The sequence below is a fragment of the Oncorhynchus mykiss genome, chromosome 8, assembly GCF_057628025.1.
Source record: "Oncorhynchus mykiss isolate SJ-2025 chromosome 8, ASM5762802v1, whole genome shotgun sequence".
Classification (NCBI taxonomy): domain Eukaryota; kingdom Metazoa; phylum Chordata; class Actinopteri; order Salmoniformes; family Salmonidae; genus Oncorhynchus; species Oncorhynchus mykiss.
In genome coordinates this window covers 16115450-16137643 of record NC_143029.1, presented here as the reverse complement: position 1 = coordinate 16137643, position 22194 = coordinate 16115450, and positions in this window count along the sequence as shown.

The following is a 22194-nucleotide window of genomic DNA, read 5'->3' as shown; positions in this document are numbered from 1 at the left end:
TCTGTCTGTAGGCAGGGATCAACAAAATGGAGTCGTGGTCAGCTTTTCCGAAAGGGGGGCGGGGCAGGGCCTTATATGCGTCGCGGAAGTTAGAGTAACAATGGTCCAAGGTCTTTCCTCCCCTGGTTGCGCAATCGATATGCTGATAAAATTTGGGGAGTCTTGTTTTCAGATTAGCCTTGTTAAAATCCCCAGCTACAATGAATGCAGCCTCCGGATAAATTGTTTCCAGTTTGCAGAGAGTTAAATAAAGTTCGTTCAGAGCCATCGATGTGTCTGCTTGGGGGGGGATATATACGGCTGTGATTATAATCGAAGAGAATTCTCTTGGTAGATAATGCGGTCTACATTTGATTGTGAGGAATTCTAAATCAGGTGAACAGAAGGATTTGAGTTCCTGTATGTTTCTTTCATCGCACCATGTCACGTTAGTCATAAGGCATACGCCCCCGCCCCTCTTTTTACCAGAAAGATGTTTTTTCCTGTCTGCGCGATGCGTGGAGAAACCTGTTGGCTGCACCGCTTCGGATTGCGTCTCTCCAGTAAGCCACGTTTCCGTGAAGCAAAGAACGTTACAGTCTCTGATGTCCCTCTGGAATGCTACCCTTGCTCGGATTTCATCAACCTTGTTGTCAAGAGACTGGACATTGGCAAGAAGAATGCTAGGGAGTGGTGCGCGCTGTGTCCGTCTCCGGAGTCTGACCAGAAGACCGCCTCGTTTCCCTCTCTTTCGGAGTCGTTTTTTTGGGTCGCTGCATAGGATCCACTCCGTTGTCCTGTTTGTAAGGCAGAACACAGGATCCGCGTCGCGAAAAACATATTCTTGGTCGTACTGATGGTGAGTTGATGCTGATCTTATATTCAGTAGTTCTTCTCGACTGTATGTAATGAAACCTAAGATGACCTGGGGTACTAATGTAAGAAATAACACGTAAAAAAACCTGTTATCACACAACCTGTTATCACACACCCTGTTATCAACACACCCTGTTATCACATCCTGTTATCAACACACCCTGTTATCAACACACCCTGTATCACACACCCTGTTATCACACACCCTGTTATCAACACACCCTGTTATCACAGACCCTGTTATCACACACCCTGTTATCAACACACCCTGTTATCACACACCCTGTTATCACAGACCCTGTTATCACACGCCCTGTTATCACACACCCTGCTATCAAACACCCTGTTATCACACACCCTATTATCACACACCCTGTTATCAACACACCCTGTTATCACAGACCCTGTTATCACATCCTGTTATCAACACACCCTGTTATCAACACACCCTGTATCACACACCCTGTTATCACAGACCCTGTTATCACATCCTGTTATCAACACACCCTGTTATCAACACACCCTGTTATCAACACACCCTGTTATCACATCCTGTTATCACATCCTGTTATCACATCCTGTTATCACATCCTGTTATCAACACACCCTGTTATCAACACACCCTGTTATCACAGACCCTGTTATCACATCCTGTTATCAACACACCCTGTATCACACACCCTGTTATCACAGACCCTGTTATCACATCCTGTTATCAACACACCCTGTTATCAACACACCCTGTTATCAACACACCCTGTTATCACAGACCCTGTTATCACATCCTGTTATCAACACACCCTGTTATCAACACACCCTGTTATCAACACACCCTGTATCACACACCCTGTTATCACACACCCTGTTATCACATCCTGTTATCAACACACCCTGTTATCAACACACCCTGTATCACACACCCTGTTATCACATACCCTGTTATCAACACACCCTGTTATCACAGACCCTGTTATCACACACCCTGTTATCAACACACCCTGTTATCACACACCCTGTTATCACAGACCCTGTTATCACACGCCCTGTTATCACACACCCTGCTATCAAACACCCTGTTATCACACACCCTATTATCACACACCCTGTTATCAACACACCCTGTTATCACAGACCCTGTTATCACACACCCTGTTATCACACACCATGTTATCAAACACCCTGCTATCACACACGCTGCTATCACACACCCTGCTATCACACACGCTGTTATCACACACCCTGCTATCACACACCATGTTAACTGAAGCGTAACAGATGCTATAATCAGTCAGTAGTCATATGAATCACATATCCCTCTTCATTAAACTCCATTGAAAACGTTATGTAAAGAAGAAAAAACGTAGGGGCAATCCTGCTAGCTGGCACAAGCATAGAGCAAGTATTAAAGAGATTAAGCCCTCTTGATCAAAATATGAATTACCCAAGTCGGGAAGAGGCCAAGGTGGAAACTTGGCTCGGATGGCAACACACTGTCTGGTCTATGAAATAATCTGTCTATCAAATAGACAGACCTGGGTAAACAAATGTTATTGATATAAACTGAGAACTTTACTTAATAACCTGAAGTCTATCAAAGGAACAATGCCTTTGTCCAACCTGTAAAACACACATTATTTTACAACATTCATTTTACTACAAATAACATCGGCCCCACATTTCGCACTTCTGCCTGAAGTGGGAAATACTTCATGCAGGGAATCTTCCTCCATAGTTCCAGTTGTTTTCCCACAGAGAACGTCTTAATTACAGTAATATACAGTGGGGCAAAAAAGTATTTAGTCAGCCACCAATTGTGCAAGTTCTCCCACTTAAAAAGATGAGAGAGGCCTGTAATTTTCATCATAGGTACACTTCAACTATGACAGACAAAATGAGAAAAAAAATCCAGAAAATCACAATGTAGGATTTTTAATGAATTTATTTGCAAATTATGGTGGAAAATAAGTATTTGGTCAATAACAAAAGTTTATCTCAATACTTTGTTATATACCCTTTGTTGGCAATGACAGAGGTCAAACGTTTTCTGTAAGTCTTCACAAGGTTTTCACACACTGTTGCTGGTATTTTGGCCCATTCCGCCACGCAGATATCCTCTAGAGCAGTGAGGTTTTGGGGCTGTTGCTGGGCAACACGGACTTTCAACTCCCTCCAAAGATTTTCTATGGGGTTGAGATCTGGAGACTGGCTAGGCCACTCCAGGACCTTGAAATGCTTCTTACGAAGCCACTCCTTCGTTGCCCGGGCGGTGTGTTTGGGATCATTGTCATGCTGAAAGACCCAGCCACATTTCATCTTCAATGCCCTTGCTGATGGAAGGAGGTTTTTACTCAAAATCTCAGGATACATGGCCCCATTCATTCTTTCCTTTACACGGATCAGTCGTCCTGGTCCCTTTGCAGAAAAACAGCCCCAAAGCATGATGTTTCCACCCCCATGCTTCACAGTATGTATGGTGTTCTTTGGATGCAACTCAGCATTCTTTGTCCTCCAAACACGAGGAGTTGAGTTTTTACCAAAAAGTTATATTTTGGTTTCATCTGACCATATGACATTCTCCCAATCTTCTTCTGGATCATCCAAATGCTCTCTAGCAAACTTCAGACGGGCCTGGACATGTACTGGCTTAAGCAGGGGGACTGGCACTGCAAGATTTGAGTCCCTGGCGGTGTAGTGTGTTACTGAGGGTAGGCTTTGTTACTTTGGTCCCAGCTCTCTGCATGTCATTCACTAGGTCCCCCCGTGTGGTTCTGGGATTTTTGCTCACCGTTCTTGTGATCATTTTGACCCCACGGGGTGAGATCTTGCGTGGAGCCCCAGATCGAGGGAGATTATCAGTGGTCTTGTATGTCTTCCATTTCCTAATAATTGCTCCCACAGTTGATTTCTTCAAACGAAGCTGCTTACCTATTGCAGATTCAGTCTTCCCAGCCTGGTGCAGGTCTACAATTTTGTTTCTGGTGTCCTTTGACAGCTCTTTGGTCTTGGCCATAGTGGAGTTTGGAGTGTGACTGTTTGAGGTTGTGGACAGGTGTCTTTTATACTGATAACAAGTTCAAACAGGTGCCATTAATACAGGTAACGAGTGGAGGAAAGAAGAGCCTCTTAACCAGTTGAGTCTATGGGGGCGCTATTTCATTATTGGATAAAAAAACGTGCCCGTTTTAAGCGCAATATTTTGTCACGAAAAGATGCTTGACTATGCATATAATTGACAGCTTTGGAAAGAAAACAGTCTGACGTTTCCAAAACTGCAAAGATATTATCTGTGAGTGCCACAGAACTCATGCTGCCTGCATGTGCTTTTTTGGAGGAGTGTGTGTGCATATCCGTTACTATCTGGACTTGAATGTCTCATGTCTTTATTGCAGACAGGAATTCTCATAGCCAAGGTTAATGTTACATATTAAAAAAAGACATACACGTACAATGCTGAGTTGTGAAAACCTAGATCAAAAAAGCTGGGTCAAAATTCTGAACAACACAAGAAATAGAAGGACAAGACATTTTTGTTAGTTGATGAGGCCACTCGACCAAAGCCCCATCAGAAACTGTGTGTATGCCTATTCATTGATTAAAATAGGATACCATGGAGGACATGTAATAGATAAGTAATGGTCAAGTTTCTCTGACCTTTGTTTATGAATTAATTCACATGAACAATTGTTGATTTGCTGAAGATGAAAGACGCCACAGCTAAGGCTCTCCATTTGACAGGGAATAGGAGTGGTACTGAAGGCTAGTGTGCATCTGAATAACTCCTAACAGTAACACTAGTATGTTTGTGTCCCAAATGGCACCCTATTCCCTATGGGCCCTGGTCAAAAGTAGTGCACTATTTAGGGAAAAGGTTGCCATTTGTGATGTGAGACCACGAGTTCATCTGCTTCAGCTCATCTCCACTCCTTTTCCCACCATTGAGCTAAGCATTTACAGGAAAGTCTCTCCTCTCAGCCCTGTGTCACCTTGAAACAGAGGATACTGCCTTGCATTGTCCTTAAAGAAGGACTTTTAAGCCTTGAGACAATTTAGACATGGATTGTGTACAGTTGAAGTCGGAAGTTTACATAAATACCGCTACAGGTTGGAGTCATTAGGTTGGAGTCATTAAAACTCATTTTTCAACCACTCCACAAATTTCTTGTTAACAAACTATAGTTTTGGCAAGTCGGTTAGGACATCTACTTTGTGCATGACACAAGTCATTTTTCAAACAATTGTTTAAAGACAGACTATTTCACTTATAATTCACTGTATCACAATTGCAGAGGGTCAGAAGTTTACATACACTAAGTTAACTGTGCCTTTAAACAGCTTGGAAAATTCCAGAAAATTACGTCATGGCTTTAGAAGCTTCTGATAGGCTAAATTACATCATTTGAGACCATTGGAGGTGTACCTGTGGATGTATTTCAAGGCCTACCTTCAAACTCATTGCCTCTTTGCTTGACATCATTGGAAAATCAAAAGAAATCAGCCAAGACCTCATCCTTGGGAGCAATTTCCAAATGCCTGAAGGTACCACGTTCATCTGTACAAACAATAGTACGCAAGTACAAACACCATGGGACCACGCAGCCATCATACCTCTCAGGAAGGAGACGCGTTCTGTTTCCGAGAGATGAGCGTACTTTGGTGTGAAAAGTGCAAATCAATCCCAGATCAACAGCAACGGACCTTGTGAAGATGCTGGAGTAAATAGATACAAAAGTATCTATATCCACAGTAAAACGAGTCCTATATCGACATAACCTGAAAGGCCACTCAGCAAGGAAGAAGCAACTGCTCCAAAACTGCCGTAAAAAAGCCAGACTACGGTTTTCAACTGCACATGAGGACAAAGATTGTACTTTTTGGAGAAATGTCCTCTGGTCTGATGAAACAAAAAAAGAACTGTTTGGCCATAATGACCATCGTTATGTTTGGAGGGGAAAGGCGGAGGCTTGCAAGCCGAAGAACACCATCCCAACCGTGAAGCACAGGGGTGGCAGCATCATGTTGTGGGGGTGCTTTGCTGCAGGAGGGACTGGGCAGTTCACAAAATAGATGGCTACATGAGGAAGGAAAATTATGTGGATTTATTGAGCTCTGAAGCAAGCTTCCAGAAAATTGGAACGGAAATGGCGCCACACCAAACTGGCTTGGAAAGACAGTACCGTGCAGTACCGAAGAGCCCTTACTGCTGCTCGATCATCCTATTTTCCAACTTAATTGAGGAAAATAAGAACAATCCGAAATTATTTTTTGATACTGGCGCAAAGCTAACTAAAAAGCAGCATTCCCCGAGAGAGGATGACTTTCACTTTAGCAGTGATAAATTCATGAACTTTTTTGAGGAAAAGATTATGATTATTAGAAAGCAAAGTACGGACTCTTTAAATCTGCGTATTCCTTCAAAGCTCAGTTGTCCTGAGTCTGCACAACTCTGCCAGGACCTAGGATCAAGAGAGATGCTCAAGTGTTTTAGTACTATATCTCTTGACACAATGATGAAAATAATCATGGCCTCTAAACCTTCAAGCTGCATACTGGACCCTATTCCAACTAAACTACTGAAAGAGCTGCTTCCTGTGCTTGGCCCTCCTATGTTGAACATAATAAACGGCTCTATATCCACCGGATGTGTACCAAACTCACTAAAAGTGGCAGTAATAAAGCCTCTCTTGAAAAAGCCAAACCTTGACCCAGAAAATATAAAAAACTATGGGCCTATATCGAATCTTCCATTCCTCTCAAATATTTTAGAAAAGGCTGTTGCGCAGCAACTCACTGCCTTCCTGTAGACAAACAATGTATACGAAATGCTTCAGTCTGGTGGTAAATTACATTTTAATGGCATCGGACCGAGGCTCTGCATCTGTCCTCGTGCTCCTAGACCTTAGTGCTGCTTTTGATACCATCGATCACCACATTCTTTTGGAGAGATTGGAAACCCAAATTGGTCTACACGGACAAGTTCTGGCCTGGTTTAGATCTTATCTGTCGGAAAGATATCAGTTTGTATCTGTGAATGGTTTGTCCTCTGACAAATCAACTGTACATTTCGGTGCTCCTCAAGGTTCCGTTTTAGGACCACTATTGTTTTCACTATATATTTTACCTCTTGGGGATGTTATTCGGAAACATAATGTTAACTTTCACTGCTATGCGGATGACACACAGCTGTACATTTCAATGAAACATGGTGAAGCCCCAAAATTGCCATTGCTAGAAGCATGTGTTTCAGACATAAGGAAGTGGATGGCTGCAAACTTTCTACTTTTAAACTCGGACAAAACAGAGATGCTTGTTCTAGGTCCCAAGAAACAAAGAGATCTTCTGTTGAATCTGACAATTAATCTTAATGGTTGTACAGTCGTCTCAAATAAAACTGTGAAGGACCTCGGCGTTACTCTGGACCCTGATCTCTCTTTTGCAGAACATATCAAGACCATTTCAAGGACAGCTTTTTTCCATCTACGTAACATTGCAAAAATCAGAAACTTTCTGTCCAAAAATGATGCAGAAAAATTAATCCATGCTTTTGTCACTTCTAGGTTAGACTACTGCAATGCTCTACTTTCCGGCTACCCGGATAAAGCACTAAATAATCTTCAGTTAGTGCTAAATACAGCTGCTAGAATCCTGACTAGAACCAAAAAAATGTATCATATTACTCCAGTGCTAGCCTCTCTACACTGGCTTCCTGTCAAAGCAAGGGCTGAATTCAAGGTTTTACTGCTAACCTACAAAGCATTACATGGGCTTGCTCCTACCTATCTCTCTGATTTGGTCCTGCCGTACATACCTACATGTACGCTACGGTCACAAGACGCAGGCCTCCTAATTGTCCCTAGAATTTCTAAGCAAACAGCTGGAGGCAGGGCTTTCTCCTATAGAGCTCCATTTTTATGGAATGGTCTGCCTACCCATGTGAGAGACGCAAACTCGGGCTCAACCTTTAAGTCTTTACTGAAGACTCATCTCTTCAGTGGGTCATATGATTGAGTGTAGTCTGGCCCAGGAGTGGGAAGGTGAACGGAAAGGCTCTGGAGCAACGAACCGCCCTTGCTGTCTCTGCCTGGCCGGTTCCCCTCTTTCCACTGGGATTCTCTGCCTCTAACCCTATTACAGGGGCTGAGTCACTGGCTTACTGGGGCTCTCTCATGCCGTCCCTGGAGGGGGTGCGTCACCTGAGTCGGTTGATTCACTGATGTGGTCATCCTGTCTGGGTTGTGCCGTGGCGGAGGTCTTTGTGGGCTATACTCAGCCTTGTCTCAGGATGGTAAGTTGGTGGTTGAAGATATCCCTCTAGTGGTGTGGGGGCTGTGCTTTGGCAAAGTGGGTGGGGTTATATCCTTCCTGTTTGGCCCTGTCCGGAGGTGTCCTCGGATGGGGCCACAGTGTCTCCTGACCCCTCCTGTCTCAGCCTCCAGTATTTATGCTGCAGTAGTTTATGTGTCGGGGGGCTGGGGTCAGTTTGTTATATCTGGAGTACTTCTCCTGTCCTATTCGGTGTCCTGTGTGAATCTAAGTGTGCGTTCTCTAATTCTCTCCTTCTCTCTTTCTTTCTCTCTCTCGGAGGACCTGAGCCCTAGGACCATGCCCCAGGACTACCTGACATGATGACTCCTTGCTGTCCCCTGTCCACCTGACCGTGCTGCTGCTCCAGTTTCAACTGTTCTGCCTTATTATTATTCGACCATGCTGGTCATTTATGAACATTTGAACATCTTGTCCATGTTCTGTTATAATCTCCACCCGGCACAGCCAGAAGAGGACTGGCCAGCCCACATAGCCTGGTTCCTCTCTAGGTTTCTTCCTAGGTTTTGGCCTTTCTAGGGAGTTTTTCCTAGCCACCGTGCTTCTACACCTGCATTGCTTGCTGTTTGGGGTTTTAGGCTGGGTTTCTGTACAGCACTTTGAGATATCAGCTGATGTACGAAGGGCTATATAAATACATTTGATTTGATTTGATTTGATCAGTCAGGAATTCAGCTTGGTCGCAAATGGTTCTTCCAAATGGACAATGACCGCAAGCATACAACCAAAGTAGTGGCAAAATGGCTTAAGGACAACAAAGTCAAGGTATTGGAGTAGCCATCACAAAGCCCTGACCTCAATCCTATAGAACATTTGTGGGCAGAACTGAAAAAGTGTGTGCAAGCAAGGAGGCCTAAAAACCTGACTCAGTTACACCGTCTCTGTCAGCAGGAATGGGCAAAAATTCATCCAACTTTTTGTGGGAAGCTTGTGGAAGGCTACCCGAAATGTTTGACCCAAGTTAAACAATTGAAAGGCAATGCTACCAAATACTAATTGAGTGTATGTAAACTTCTGACCCACTGGGAATGTGATAAAATAATTAAAAGATGAAATAAATCATTTTCTCTACGATTATTCTGACATTTCACGTTCTTAAAATAAATTGCTGATCCTAACTAACATAAGACAGTGAATTTTTACTAGGATTAAATGTCAGGAATTGTGAAAACTGAGTTTAAACGTGTTTGGCTAAGGTGTATGTAAACTTCCAACTTCAACTGTATACAGTATGTGCCATTCAGAGGGTGAACGGGCAAAACCACAGATTTGTGCCTTTGAACGGAGGATGGTAGTAGGTGCCTGGCGCACCGGTTTCTGTCAAGAACTGCAACACAGCTGACTGGTCCGCCACCCAAAGGACATCCAGCCAACTTGACACAACTGTGGGAGGCATTGGAGTCAACACGGGCCAGCATCCCTGTGGAATGCTTTCAACACCTTGTAGAGTCCATGACCTGAAATTGAGGATTTTCTGAGGGCAAAAGGGAGTGCAACTCAATATTAGGAAGGTGTTATTAATGTTTGGTAAACTCAGCGTATAACTGCACAACTACTATGATTACCTGTCAACTGACTGCTCTTACAGGACCTTCAGGCTATTCATGTCTATGGTGGTGTGGCTAGTATATTGTAACACACCCATCCTGAGGCAAGACAAATCTGTGAAAACCCTTCAAAGGGCAAACAAGTGTGTGCAAACCATAGTAAAATTGTGTCGGAGAAGAAGGCTGACGTTCTACCTGTCCCCAACCGATTGTATTTTTTTTGTTTGTATATTTGCGTTGTTTGTGACTTATTTTTTCACTTATTTTGTGCATAATGTTGCTGCTACTGTCTCTTATGACCGCAAAAATAATTTATGTACATCAGGACTATGATTACTCACCACGGACTGGCAGAATCCTTTTTTTCCTTTAACGAGTTCGGACGAGCCCGACGTGAACAATATATTGCTTTTTGGAGAACAGGCCCAGATCCCCATGATTTGCGTGAAGAGGAGGCGGAGAAAAAGGGGCCAGAGGGCGGGCTGCCTTCTAAGAATTCATAGGCGATCTAATAAACCATTCTGCTAGAAAACGTGCAATCTTTGGAGCATAAAATCGATGACCTACGCGGAAGATTAAACTACCAACGGGACATTCAAAACTGTAATATCTTATGCTTCACGGAGGCGTGGCTGAACGGTGACACTATCAACATACAGCTGGCTGGTTATACGCTGTACCGGCAGGATAGAACAGCGGCGTCTGGTAAGACAAGGGGCGGTGGACTACGTATTTTGTAAATATAAGCTGGTGCATGATATCTAAGGAAGTCTCGAGCTATTGCTCGCCTGAGGTAGTATCTCATGATCAGCTTTAGACCACATTATCTACCTAGAAAGTTTTCATCTGTATTTTTCTTAGCTGTTTATACATACCACCACAGACTGAGGCTGGCACTAAGACAACATTGAATGAGCTGTTTTCCGCCATAAGCAAAAAGAAAATGCTCACCTAGAAGCGGTGCTCCTAGTAGCCGGGGTCTTTAATGCAGCGAAACTTAAATCCGTTTTACTACATTTCTATCAGCATGTTAAATGTGCAAACAGAGTGAAAACATATCCACCTTTACTCCACACACAGAGACGCATACAAAGCTCTCCCTCGCCCTCCATTTGTCAAATCTGACCATAATTCTATCCTCCTGATTGCTGCTTACAATAAAAAATTAAAGCAGGAAGCACCAGTGACTAGATCAATAAAAAAGCGATCAGATGAAGCAGATGCTAAACTACAGGACTGTTTTGCTAGCACAGACTGGAATATGTTCAGGGATTCCTCCGATGGCATTGAGGAGTACACCACGTCAGTCATTGGCTTCATCAACAAGTGCATCGATGATGTCGTCCCCACAGTGACCGTACATACCTACCCCAACCAGAAGCCATGGATTACAGGCAACATCCTCGCTAAAGGCTAGAGCTGCCGCTTTCAAGGGGCAGGATTCTAACCCGGAAACTCATAAGAAATTCTGCTATGCACTCTGACGAACCATCAAACAGGCAATACAGGACTAAGATCGAATCGTACTACACCGGCTCTGATGCTAGTCGGATGTGGCAGGGCTTACAAACCATTACAGACTTCAAAGGGAAGCAAAGCCGAGAGCTGCCCAGTGACACGAGACCTACCAGATGACCTAAACTACTTCTATGCTTGCTTCGGGGCAAATAACACTGAAACATGCATGAGAGCACCAACTGTTCCAGAAGACTGTGTGATCACGCTCTCCACAGCCGATGTGAGTAAGACCTTTAAACAGGTCAACATTCACAAGGCCAGACGGATTACCCGGACCTGTACTGCGAGCTTGCTCAGACCAACTGGAAAGTGTCTTCACAGACATTTTCAACCTCTCCCTGTTCGAGTCTGTAATACCAACATGTTCTAAACAGACCGCCATAATGCTTGTGCCCAAGACGGGTCATTCCCAGGTGGTAAGGATAGGTAACAACACATCTGCCATGCTGTTCCTCAACACAGGGGCCCCTCAGAGGTGCGGGGCTCAGTCCCCTCCTGTGCTCCCTGTTCTCTCATGACTGCACAGTCAGGCATGACTCCAACACCATCATTAAGTTTGCCGATGACACAACAGTGGTAGGCCTGATCACCCACAACGATGAGACATCCTATAGAGAGGAGGTCAGAGATCTGACTGTGTGGTGCCAGGACAACAACCTCTCCCTCAATGTGGTCAAGACAAATTAGATGGTTGTGGACAACAGGAATGAGAGGACCGAGGATGCCGCCATTCTCATCAACGGTGCTGCAGTGGAGCAGGTTGAGTAAGGCCAGTTGCAAAGAAAAAGCTTTATCTCAGACTGACCAATAAAAATAAAATATTATGATGGGCAAAAGAACACAGACACTGGCCAGAGGAACTCTGCCTAGAAGGCCAGCATCCCGGTGTGGCCTCTTCTTCACTGTTGATGTTGAGAGTGGTGTTTTGCGGGTACTATTTAATTAATGAAGCTGCCAGCTGAGGACTTGTGAAGCGTCTGTTTCTCAAACTAGACACTCTAATGTACTTGTCCTTTTGCTCAGTTGTGAACCGGGGCATCCCACTCCTCTTCTATTCTGGTTAGTGCCAGTTTGCGCTGTTCTGTGAAGGGAGTAGTACACAGCATTGTACGAGATCTACAGTTTATTGGCAATGTCTCGCATTGAATAGGCTTCATTTCTCAGAACAAGAATATACTGACGAGTTTCAGAAGAAAGGTATTTGTTTCTGGCCATTTTGAGCCTGTAATCGAACCCACAAATGCTGATGCTCCAGATACTCAACTAGACTAAAGAAGATCAGTTGTATTGCTAACATAATTGCAAATTAATTTTCTAATGATCAATTAGCCTTTTAAAATTATAAAAACTTGGATTAGCTAACACAGCGTGCCATTGGAACACAGGAGTGACGGTTGCTGATAATGGGACTCTGTACACCTATGTAGATATTCCATAAAGAATCTGCCGTTTCCAGCTACAACAGTAATTTACAACATTAACAATGTCTACACTGTATTTTTGATCAATTTGATGTTATTTTAATGGACAAAAATGTGATTTTCTTTAAAAAACAGGTACATTTCTAAGTGACCCCAAAATGTTGAACGATAGTGTACATGCATGACCTTTCAAATCTAAAGCATTCCTAATGTTAAAATCACCATGAAGCCACAGCCTTGCTATCATCAATAAAATGGACGAGTAATTATCATGAAAACACTAGAAACATATTAGCCAAGAACAGCTACATTTTGTGACCGAAGAGGAGTGCTCACCGCATGGAATAGATTATCCAACAATTATGTGTGGTATATTTTATCATTGATTGCAGCACGTCATTGGATGTCACACTCTGGAGAGTTGTGACATAAATTACATAAATGTTCACAAGAGTTGGGAGATATACAATCTTTCTCAACATTAGTGCCACTTTGTGTATTGTCAAACAGGGCCTGGAGTTAACCTTTCTACAGAATGTTCACTTCACTGAGAAGTGTTAGAAAATCAGAATCATGGTCTATTGAGAGACAAGTACTGTATGACATGCAACAGATTCCTTTCCTGGGTAGTGAACCAACATAGAGCTTCAAGTCTGACTCACTGAGCCAACACACAGGAAGCGGCGCAGGTCCTACACAGGTCCTAATCCAGGCAGTTGGCTGGGTTCCCCGCTTTGCCACCTCTGGTCTTTCCATAGACAGGCCGCTGTCAGAGGACATTTGATCTGATAACAGAAGTCATTTTTAACATATCAGTTTATGCCAGTCAACTCATGTTACCTACGCTGTGAAGTTTAAAGAAGAGCGGCCAGGTGGGCAATTCAGAAATGTTTATGCTCACATATATGTAGCTGACCAGTGGTTTAAAGTACTTTTGGGTATCTTACTATTGATATTTTTGACTACTTTTACTTTTACTTAACAACATTCTTAAAGAATGTGCTTTTTCTCCCATACATTTTCCCGGACTCCAAAAAGTACTAATTTGAACATAATTATGATCCATTCACGCACCTATCAATATAACTCCTTGTCATCTCTACTGCGTCTGATCTGGCGGACTCATTTGTAAATTATGTCTGAGTGTTGGAGTGTCGCCGTCTGTTTATAAATAAATAAAAAACAAGAAAATGGTGCCGTCTGGTTTGCTTAACATAAGGAATTTGTTGTAATGTATAGCATTTACTTTTACTTTGTACTTTTACTTAAGTATGAACATTTAAAACCAGATACTTTTAGACTTTTAATCAAGTGGTATTTTACTGAGTGACTTTTACTTGAGTCATTTTTTACTAAGGTACTGTATTTTTACTTTTACTTAAGTATGACAATTGAGAACAATCATTCTGATACGTTATATAATTACTGGGCCTCTGTCGACCATCAAAGAAACTTAATAGACTTGTTTAGTCTTCCTGCGTTCCGATAACTAACGAACATTCAGTGTCTGTTTATAGCCATTCACATTGGGAAACCACTATACTACTAATTTCCAACAAAAAGCAATATAATTTCAATTAAAACCAAACACACAATGCCATATTAAAAATATAAATATATTTTATGTAGAGCCTGCAGGAGAATGTTCAGAGGGCTTCTGGACCACACCCAGAATAACCTGGGAATAAGCTGTTACTCTCTAGCAACATATGATGTGTCTATATGCATGGTGGACAGATCAGTGAAACTGGCAGTACTCAGGAGTGATTGTTTTGTCAAAGTTTTGTCTATGCAAACAACTTGCAATGATCAGCCAATTGTTACTTACACTGCATTGAAGTGCCTTTTAAAAACAATTATAAATCAACAGCCTTCCATTTATTTTGTGCATATTTTACTCACAAGACTGACCTCAAGTTCAGATAGACTACAGGTCTAGAGGTGTTGAAGGTAATCATTTCTGTATAAAATAATACATATTAAAGTGGATATGGCCTTTACTGCCCCAGGTGTGAACCACATGCTGCATGGGAACACATAATTTGCAATGACCATCAATCCAGTTGATGGCTACTGAAATGAACTTCTCAACCACGGCATAACTCACCTAGTAAGATAAATTAAGTGGAAAACAGGTGCTTCTTGACAGCAATATATATGGAATGAGGCCAACTTTAATTTGCATTTTGGCTTTTGAAGTCCAGACAGACAGACAGATAGACAGATAGATAGATAGATAGATAGATAGATAGATAGATAGATAGATAGATAGATAGATAGATAGATAGATAGATAGATTGATTGATTGATTGATTGGTCAGTTGGTTGGTCGATTGATTGATCAGCAACACAAACTCTAAGCCAAACAGAACACTGTGTGTGCATGTCTCCAACATCAACAAACAAAATCAATGGAAACTGTGTTATTGCCATGTTCTAATTTCTGGCTTATATTTTTTATTTTCTCATTAGAATTCCTTATCATTCAAATCGGTTTTCTCTTAATTCAAACCCTCTCAGAAGGTAGAAATGTTTGCACTAAATTTGGCACTGGAGGTTTTATTTATTGTATCAGATGAAGCTCCAGCTAGCATCAATAAAGGCCAAGTAAGTAACCACAGTATGAACCATTCAGGATCTTCCAAATGCCTTAACTGTTTCTCATTAAGAGGATGGCTTGAACAGAGAGAAAAGCACATAACTCAGGCAAGAGAGGATGGATACAGGAAATAGGTATGATTGATGACAAAGGTCAAACCAATACACTCTTTGCAGAAGGAAACTGTTGTGCCAAATTACCTTTATCAATTATCAAGGCCCAATTCTCAACATGTTCTAACCATTGTTTAATGAACCCTACAGTAAGTAAACCTTTTTTTTTAAACAGAATGTTGGGCCCTTCAGGACATACTGAAAACAAAGAATGACTGAAATGGATATACACTCTTAAAAACATATTATTTTTCTAATTAATTCAAAAGTATCTGTATGATATGTACACCGTCTTAGACTAAACAAAGCAGACATTGACAGTAAGCAGTGATATTTGAATTAATTATTAATATAAAGAGGATAATTAGAAAGAAATTAAGTAGCTGTTTAGATAATTGCCTCAATGAGTTTAGGACTTTATCTCGTCTCCCTCTGGGCAAAGAATCTAGCAAAGAGCTATTCTGTTTTCCAGCCTCTCAACAAATATCGGTGCCCCTTTACTCTCAGTGCATCCCAAATGGCACCCTATTCCCTATATAGTGCATTACTTTTGACCAGATCCATATTTAAAGTAGTGCACTTTAAAGACAATAGGGTGCCATGTGGGATGCAAGCCCTGATAGTCTCATGTTGTTATTTCAAGTGAGGATTTACATAATTGTTTACATAAACATTTACTCCGCTAACTATCACTAATGATCCCCAATTGTCCAAGCCCTCAGCAAGACGTCAGTAAAATTTCATTATAACATTAAAATGTGGAGTGTTCCAAGAAAGCACATTTGGCCAGAGAGGGAGATTGCTGAGAAAGGGGAAATGCAGATGGTACCAACAGATCCACTTCCCAGTTTCCATGCTCTGAGCATCACCAGAGGCTCTCTCTTTCTGCAGTAGCAGCCCCAAAATGGTGGCTAGAAGGTTAACCTCATCCAGCCTCCAGGGACCTGTAGGTGTTGGTGGTGTTAAAAACTTGCCATACTGGTTTAAAACCTCCTTAGACTGGGACATTTTGCATCTGAGGTTGGTTTCTCCTAGGTTCCAAGGTCTTTCAAAAGAGTAATTAGCCTTAAAATGAAATCTAAAAACAACTATCACTCAAATAAAATCATTCTGTAAACTGTCTTATTGGAAATGTTACTCACCCAAATTGAAAAGCAATTATCTCTGTGACTCGATAGGCCTTTAATAGGGGTAGTGACATCATAGCAGGCTAGTCTAAATGATGTAAAAAACTTCAGGCTAATATTTATCATGTGTTTGCTGCTAGTTAAGTAGAATGTTTACTATGGGTTCATTTAATGGAATGATAAAGTTGATTGAAAATCTCGTTAAAAATGTAAAAGAGAACACCAAGCAAGAAGTACTGTTCTTACACCATACACCAATACAGTATGTTGTCTTGAAATCTCCAGAATCAGCTGGTGACTGAGGAGAAGAGTGTGGTAGGGGGGCATAAGCATGTGTTGTACCATATATTATATGTTCTGTATTGTGTTATACTATGGTGCCAACAAAACTAAATCTCATTCACAGATTTCCACAATTCTGCATTAAAGCAACAACAAAAAACTCAAGACAATGCACTTCACTTGAGAACCCTTGAAAGGCTTCAGATGAAGAAAAAAATGTATAATGTTTTAAATATTTCCAAGCCTAATAGTAAATAGGTGATCTATTATGAAATGTTCATCAATTACACAGGAAGGATAATCGTGAAATGTGGAGGTTGGCTAATGAGAAACAGTATGCAGCATTCTCCACTGACAACAAAAACAAGGAGGCATTGAAATGCTGTTTCCAAAGTTAGGAATCAAAATACACATGGGATATTGTGTTTCAGTGTGTTGTGTTCTGCATTTCCTTGACGTGTCAATTTAAATGAAATCAACTCTTCTTGAAAAAAAAACACCACAGGAACAAAGAGGTTTGAAAATCCATAACGCCAGAGAAGCCTCCCAAACCTCAAGTTAGATAAGAGTGAAGGAAATTGCTAACACATGCTAAATGAAGAGGGGAAGCAAATTAAGTTGCCAGTTAGGATGTGGGGGAGAAGTTACACCAAATCCTTCTGCAGATGGCATAAAAAAAGTCACGAGGGGTGAAGTAAAGGGAAGGAAACAATGAAAGGACTAATTTAATTGGGGTTGTTGTGTATTGGGAACAGCAGGAGGAAAACAGCCCCCAGGAAGACTTTGTAACAAATATTCACAAAGGAAGAAGTGCTGACTTCCAGCCTGTGGAGCATGGAAGAAAGAGTGTTGTGGGGAGCATGGAAGAAAGAGTGTTGTGTGGAGCATGGAAGAAATAATGTTGTGGGGAGCATGGAAGAAAGAGTGTTGTGGGGAGCATGGAAGAAAGAGTGTTGTGGGGAGCATGGGGGAAAGAGTGTTGTGGGGAGCATGGGAGAAAGAGTGTTGTGGGGAGCATGTCAGAAAGTGTTGTGGGGAGCATGTCAGAAAGAGTGTTGTGGGGAACATGTCAGAAAGAGTGTTGTGGGGAGCATGTCAGAAAGAGTGTTGTGGGGAGCATGGGGGAAAGAGTGTTGTGAGGAGCATGGAGGAAAGAGTGTTGTGAGGAGCATGGAAGAAAGAGTGTTGTGAGGAGCATGGAAGAAAGAGTGTTGTGAGGAGCATGGAAGAAAGAGTGTTATGGGGAGCATGGAAGAAAGAGTGTTGTGAGGAGCATGGAAGAAAGAGTGTTATGGGGAGCATGGAAGAAAGAGTGTTGTGGGGAGCATGGAGGAAAGAGTATTGTGGGGAGCATGGAAGAAAGAGTGTTGTGAGGAGCATGTAAGAAAGAGTGTTGTGGGGAGCATGGAGGAAACAATGTTGTGGGGAGCATGGAGGAAAGAGTGTTGTGGGGAGCATGGAGGAAATAATGTTGTGGGGAGTGTGGAGGAAAGAGTGTTGTGGGGAGCATGGAGGAAAGAGTGTTGTGGGGAGCATGGAGGAAAGAGTGTTGTGGGGAGCATGGAATAAAGAGTGTTGTGGGGAGCATGTAAGAAAGAGTGTTGTGGGGAGCATGGAGGAAATAATGTTGTGGGGAGTGTGGAGGAAAGAGTGTTGTGGGGAGCATGGAGGAAAGAGTGTTGTGGGGAGCATGGAGAAAAGAGTGTTGTGGGGAGCATGGAGGAAAGAGTGTTGTGGGGAGCATGGAGAAAAGAGTGTTGTGGGGAGCATGGAGGAAAGAGTGTTGTGGGGAGCATGGAGGAAAGTGTGTTGTGGGGAGCATGGAGGAAAGAGTGTTGTGGGGAGCATGGAGGAAAGAGTGTTGTGGGGAGCATGGAAGAAAGAGTGTTGTGAGGAGCATGGGGGAAAGAGTGTTGTGGGGAGCATGGAAGCAGGAGTGTTGTGGGGAGCATGGAGATAAGAGTGTTGTGGGGAGTATGGAGGAAAGAGTGTTGTGGGGAGCATGGAGGAAAATGTTGTGGAGAGCATTGAGGAAAGAGTGTTATGGGGAGCATGTAAGAAAGAGTGTTGTGGGGAACATGGAGGAAAGAGTATTGTGGGGAGCATGGAGGAAAGAGTGTTGTGGGGAGCATAGAAGAAAGAGTGTTGTGGGGAGCATGGAGGAAAGAGTGTTGTGGGGAGCATGGAGGAAAGAATGTTGTGGGGAGCATGGAGGAAAGAGTGTTGTCGGGAGCATGGAGGATAGAGCGTTGTGGAGGGCATGGAGGAAAGAGCGTTGTGGGGAGCATGGAGGAAAGAGTGTTGTGGAGGGCATGGAGGAAACAGCGTTGTGGGGAGCATGGAGGAAAGAGTGTTGTGGAGGGCATGGAGGAAAGAGCGTTGTGGAGGGCATGGAGGAAAGAGCGTTGTGGGGAGCATGGAGGAAAAAGCGTTGTGGGGAGCATGGAGGGAAGAGCGTTGTGGGGAGCATGGAGGAAAGAGCGTTGTGGAGGGCATGGAGGAAACAGCATTGTGGGGAGCATGGAGGAAAGAGTGTTGTGGAGGGCATGGAGGAAATAGCGTTGGGGAGGGCATGGAGGAAAGAGTGTTGTGGGGAGCATGGAGGAAAGAGCGTTGTGGGGAGCATGGAGGGAAGAGTGTTGTGGGGAGCATGGAGGAAAGAGCGTTGTGGGGAGCATGGAGGAAAGAGCGTTGTGGGGAGCATGGATGAAAGAGCATTGTGGGGAGCATGGAGGAAAGAGCGTTGTGGGGAGCATGGAGGAAAGAGCGTTGTGGGGAGCATGGAGGAAAGAGCGTTGTCGGGAGGGGGAATGTGTGATGTTCCTTTGATGAACCCAGCCCCTGAGGTGGATTCACAGTTCACAAAGCAGTGTCGGCGTCCCCAATGGCACCCTATTACCTATGTAGTGCATTACTTTTGACTATTGCCTAGCCGTAGGAAGTAGTTTGCGAGTGATGGTGCAGCGAAAAAACGCTATATCACTTCAGACGGCTATATCGGTCCTCTGATACAGGACTAGTAAAGGCCCAGTGCACTAGTTTTGTGAAAAAAATGTATTATTCATTATATTTTTTTAGGGGGTGCTGCAGCACCCTCAGCACCCCTACTTCAACTGGCTAAGGTCCATTGAGCTCTGGTCAAACGTAGTGCACTATAGGCAATAGATTGCTATTTGAGGCACAGTTCCAACTTAGTGTGCTAGACCTCCCCTAACATAAACCAGCTCAGGATCCCAGTTTTATGTGTGGTTGTTTAAAGGCATGTGTTGTTGTGTCTACAGATGTCCCAAGCTTGTCCCAAGCTTCTCTATTAATATTTCCTTTATCACACTGAGAACAGTAGCCCGGGAGGGTGAAGTCAATCACGCCATGACAATTTAACCACGAGGATGAAATATGCAAATGACAACACACCCTCACCCATCTTCCTGTGGCTATGTCATCTATTAGTGAACTTAATAACAAATAACTCCCTTTGGGACAAGAGTCGCTGTGTCAGTAACTCGGTTATCTGCTATAGCCTTAATGTGTCAGGTAAAAAACAAGTTTGAGCTTCACTATAAGAAAAACATGTTATCGGTTCTAAATTAATTTCCATTTGAACTTTTGGGCGCGACTCCCAGATATGCCTGCCTCTGGATTCATGCTGCTGTTGGGAAGGCAATGAGATGAGCCACTGTCACAAACCCAATTAATCATCCTGACCTACCTTCCCACTGTGCCCCACAGCAGTGGAAAATAAAGAACAAATTGAGCTTGTCAATTCCATACAAGTTTCCACAGATGCTGTGTGCGTGCGTGCTTGGATGCGCACGTGTGTGTGTTTGTCTGTCAGCCGGGTGGGCGGGGGGAGGTGTATTTGGCTGGGCTTCTCAAGGGAAGAGACCAATGACGCATTTGGAGCTGTAATCTTAACTACCAATGGAAGCATTTCCACATTTAAAGAAATAGTGAGCATTGTTTAATCATTTGCATATCCCTGAAAGTATGCAAATAATGAAAAATCTGCCTTTGTATCACCACCATAACCCATCCATCCAAAATGTTTTTTTCCATGAGGTTACACATCCTGTGAAGTATTCAATCTTTCATACCCGCCACCTTTTTCTAGTGGCACCCTTTTCCGTATAGGAAATGATCAATTAAACAATGCTAGGTTATTTCTAGACCTTTTTAATGGAAAGGTATGGAAAATGTCTGAAATTTCAAATATTTAGCAATCATCTGCAACAGATCAGAAAGAGATGTTTAGATTACGCACGCACGCACGCACGCACGCACGCACGCACACACACACACACACACACACACACACACACACACACACACACACAGATTCACGAGACACTACGTTACAGACACAAAGACATCCCGGTGCCTGAGATCATTCTGACGTCACTTCAGTAAATGTGCTTAGCGCCTGTTTTTAGCAGCGTAGGTGCACTCCAGACTGGGATCACTGGCACTGCAGCGGTGTTGGGCGCATGTTGCTCGTTCCGACAGATGACCTCTTTGGAGATATTGTGTTTCCAGACACGGTCGCCCTGAGGTGAAATGTGGTAGTGGAAAAATATCCTCCACTCGTCTGTGTGCCTGTCAAAATGTTCTGCAATGTGGACCAAGAGAGTGGGGAGGAGTGGGGTCTGGAAAGAAAGGTTGAGAGGGGGGGGGGGAGAAAAAGCACTGAAAAGATATCATGTGTAAAAGCAATATTTAGCAGCTCTATTGCAGCAGGTAGCCTAGTGGTTAGAGCGTTGTGCCAGTAACCAAAAGGTTGCTGGATCAAATCCCCAAGCTGACAAGGTAAAAATCTGTCATCTGCCCCTGAACAAGAAAGTAAACCCACTATTCCTTGGTAGGTAACTGACTTGCCTAGTTAAATAAAGGTTAAATGTAAAAAATAAAAATCATGGTGACTGGAGCCCAGCAGAGAGCTATACTGACACCTAGAGGAAGCTCTGAGCGGGAGATCCTACTATGAGACGCTTTATGAATGCAGGCCCTAGTTCTGTCTCACACTAGCCTAAACCTGATACATCTGTAAAATGAATGTAGTAACATTGCAACTACCAGCAAAAAAAGTTTACCCAGATGTTTTGTTGCTCTATAATGATTAATGTCATTTAAAGCCAAAAAACAGTCCTTACCCCAGGATATTTAAACTGGTGACTAAGTATTTCTAGACAGATACACAAATCATCCTTGCAGTCAAGTTTTTTTTTTAGTTAATTTGATATGTCCAGTCCCATCCATTTGTGTGAGACCTAGCAAACCAGGTGACCTTTCTGACCTCTGAACTTTGCAAACATGTTGAGGCGTTCGGGAACAAATAAGACCAACAACTCTAATGGCTGAAGTTACCCAAACCCTCCCCTCTGACCATGTGACCGTCTCTAATGAAGCTATTATCCA